General features: G+C 41.0%; 1 protein-coding gene across 1 annotated transcript in view; it reads left to right on the top strand.

Moving 5' to 3' along the window:
- The first annotated feature begins 245 nt into the window (after positions 1-245).
- Positions 246-4,001, top strand: part of NLRP10 (NLR family pyrin domain containing 10) — a 10,568-nt gene continuing 6,812 nt past the window's right edge. Inside the window, exon 1 of the mRNA XM_032165859.2 lies at positions 246-324. The gene's annotated coding sequence lies outside the window, so the exon portion shown is untranslated. The remainder of the gene's footprint in view (positions 325-4,001) is intronic.

Consider the following 4,001-nt stretch of genomic DNA (forward strand, 5'->3'; position numbering starts at 1 on the left):
CCACCTGAACCAACAACCCCACTCCTGTGGCTGCACCCAGAAGCAATTTGGCCTGCAGGAGGACAGCTTCCATCCCTTGTGATTTCATCTCCACCCCAACCAATCAGCAGCAAGTACGTGTTACCTGGCCACCCCACCCCTTCCTCAAAACTGCCTTTGAAAAACCTCTAACCTTACCAGCTTTGAGTGAGATGATGGGAGTAGAAATTTCATCTCCCATGTGGTGCGGCTGGCCTTGTGTCTGTTAAACTCTTTTTCTACTACAGTGCTGTGGTCTTTCTTTATGCAGTGGGCAGGAAGAACCCCTCAGGCAATTATACTGTGGTAAGTAAAGAATGTCACTTTCTGATAGTCCCAGGAGCCTCAAGTTTTCTTGGGAATTCAAGGAGAGGAATTCACCCAATTAATACAGATATTTGTGGGCAGAGGCTAGGCTTAAGGCATTAAAATTGAATCTGAGATTCTTTATGGAATAAAGTTCCAGCAATGCCAACTAAAAAAAAAAAGAGGAGCATATATGACAAATAATTATTCTTGCTGACTTTATGAAAATACCTCACCCAAGTATAATAAGATTAAAACTTATTTTGCAAATGAATTTGTCTTATGACTTGTCTTTAGTGAAAATAGGACTGGAGAGAGAAAAATTATGTTTCAAAAGTAACTATAGTACACTTGTTAGAGTCTAGTCCTGCCTAATGTTTTTCAGTTTTTATTATTTTCTACAGTTTGGACTGAATTCTAAAAATTTTCCTGGCTACAAGTCTCCAAAACAATGTTTTCAATATTTCTTCTTCTTTTTTTTCCTTTTCTCCCATTTTTCCTGATTTGAAATCACTGAAGATTAAGCTGTGCTTTCTTAAAGCTTTGTGAACAACTTAAACTTTAGAAGAAAATAATGGCAGCCTATTTACATACCCAAACCACTTTCATACCTGCCTACTGATGTATGGACTTCAGAGTAAGATGACCTATATGAATTTTCCAGGATTGTTCTTCATTGTTTGTTTGTTTGTTGTTGTTTTTCTTCCTCCCTCCCCCTGTTTTCTCTTTGTAGAATGTGTGACTTTACAATCTGCTAAAAATGAGCTTTCCTAATAATGTGGGACCTACCCGTCCAGGAATAAACCATCCTAGCCATGAGAGATCTGACAAAACCTCAGGTCAAAGACTCTTTTTCCTCTAAGATGCTTTCTTTGAAAGATTTTTAAAAAGAAAAGTGGGGAAATGCAAAAGGAAAATAAATCTCAGGTCCCCCAAATCACTAAGCCAAAGGGAAAAGTTAAACTGGGTACTGTGGGCATACTTGCCTCCCATTCTATTCCTAAATAAGATAGATACAAAGATACAAAAAAAAAAAAAAAAAAAAAAACCTACATACCTCCATCACAATTTGCCCACAGGAGAATTCCTTGTGGATAAAAAACAGAACTCAAAGTCATCCCTCTGTTAACATGATACAAATGCATATCTGATTGCTTCCTTGCTACATTATTTCACTAAGCTAGACTAAGGCGTAAGTGACTCTTCCTGTAAATTGTGTATTCAGTGAAAGGCTGATCAGAAACTAAAAATAATGTGTCTTATCTTTGTGTCTTATCTACCTATGACCTGGAAGCCCTCTCCCTGCTTTGATTTGTCCTGCTTTTCTGGACTGAACCAATGTACGTCTTACATACATTGATTGATGTCTCATGTCTCCCTAAAGTGTATAAAACCGAGCTGTGCCCCGACCACCTTAGGCACATTGCTTCAGGACCTACTGAGGCTGTGTCATAGGCACATCCTTAACCTTGGCAAAATAAACTTTCTAAATTGATTGAGACCTGTCTCAGATACTTTTTGGTTTACAAAAGCCTTGTGACAATACTCTTGAGAAAAGACAGCTTCTAGCAGCAGAGACAGATACCTCCAAAATGGCCACAGGATCTCCTGTCTCAAGAAGACCTTTAAGCTTACCAACTCCATGTGCTAACTCCATCAAAACTGACCAAGGTGTAAAGGAGAAGATGGTGACCTTTGGGGAGCCTGGGGGGACCGTCTCAAAGGGCCCTTGTATAAGAGGGGACAGACTGGGGTTGGAGCTCCTGCCTGTGTCAAAAAGAAGGCTTGGAAGCAAGAGGATGAAGACGTGTGTTCAACTTTGCCTTGGGATCTGTCTCCATAGGTAGGAAAAGAGTATAATGAATGTGGGAACACTGCAGCTTGATTGAGAAACTCCAATTGCTTCATGTGTTTTTCTCATTGCCCTTGTTTCTAAGAGTTTGCTGTGAAGAAACACTGTGTATAGAGTAAGTGTGTAAGTATGTGTGTGTGTGTGTGTGTGTACGGGAAAGAGAGAGACCCATACCTACCAGCTGGCTTCATCTCTCTCTCACTCTCTCTATTTTGTCTGCTCATTTTTCTGATATCTCTCTGTATCTCTTCTCTGACTCTTTACTCTTTTGATCTCTTGCTATTCCCACGCTTGGTTTCTCTTTCTTTCGTCTCCACCCCTTCCCTTTTTGGGACTTAGTTGCAATTGTCAGTGTTGCCTGTAGCCAGGCCAGGGTGGATAGGCAGGGAGGACTCATTTCATCTCTTGCCTCCACCCTCCAATTATAGTTGGTTCCATGAGTCTCATTCCTCCTTTCTTCAGGTGTGATTCTGAATCTGGCACAGTGGGCTCCAGACCTGGTGCCTTCGCAGTAAGTGGCCTTTCTGCTCTCTCTGTCACCCTAACTACATAACTGTGTCTCACTCTTCTATCTTCCCATCTTGGTCTCTGGGTCCTGGTTCTTGGCAGTCTTGTTTTTGTCGCTAGCCTCATCTTGGTCAAGGCACTGGGAAAGGCCAGTCCCATTGCTGCCTGTTCCCCTGGACTCTGGGGTACTCCCTGAGCAATGGGCACAAGAGGCCTTGGAGGAGGAGGAGAGGTGCACAGGAGGGAAGGCTTGCAGTGGCCTCCTCAAGGTGTCTCCCCTCCTCAACCACCCCTGCCCTCTCACTCATGGGAGATGCTCTTACACGTACTTCACAGAGCATATGGAGACTCATACGTGACCATGCTTATCTTCTGACCACAAAACCCACACATTTGACTTTCTCTGCCCAACAACCTCTCTCACTTTCCTCAGGAGTGAATGGATGCTGTTCCTTCCAGCCTCCTGTCAAAGGCAATCTTTTGCCTTTGCTTCGAATCCTGTCCCAATCCCCATTCTCCATTCCCTCCTCTGGTGCTTGCCTTTCTCTTCTGCATTTCTAACCTGACCGCTCTATGGGAGGCTTTGTATCAGCATCCAGGTACATTCCGCTCTTTCCCATGTTAAAGCAAGCAAAACCTTCTCTGGACTTCACATTTCCCATATTACCTCAGGACCTTTCTTATCACTTTTGTTACCAAGCTTCCAGAGAGATTTGTCTATACGTGTTAACTCTATTTCTTTACCTCTTACCGTTTCTTTGTTAAGTTAATTTTTATCTTTTCAAAGTAATACATGGTTATGGTTTCTAAAGTCAATAGGCATTAAAAAGCTTATGCCCTGGAACAGTCGTCCTTTCCTCTCCTGATGCCCAGTCTCTTTTCCCTGAAACAACTATTAATACATTAGATTTTAACTATTTCTTCTTGCATCTCTGCATTTTGAAGTAATATGTGTACTGTATATCACTATCTTTTGATTCAACATTTTAGGCATTATCTATCAACTTCCTCTTCTAGTACATTCCACCACCATCCTATCAATATAATTATATTTTAAATTTTAGAGCAATGTTCAGTGGTTACACTATGATTTCTATGCAAACATTATTCACACTTGAGTATATTAGTTTACTTTTATATTTCCAATTTTATTTTTTGTTTCTTCTCTTGCTAGTAATTTCTTTATTTTACTTTCATTTATCTGGTTTTCTTGGAAGTTACTGCTAGCTTTTTCCACCTTCTAATAGCCTCCCAATAGGCTCTTTTAGAAGGCCAATAGCATCAGCTAATCTAGCAAGTCTTTTTTCTTTTTCTTTTT

This window comes from Hylobates moloch, unplaced genomic scaffold (genome assembly GCF_009828535.3).
Source record: "Hylobates moloch isolate HMO894 unplaced genomic scaffold, HMol_V3 SCAFFOLD_11, whole genome shotgun sequence".
Lineage (NCBI taxonomy): Eukaryota > Metazoa > Chordata > Mammalia > Primates > Hylobatidae > Hylobates > Hylobates moloch.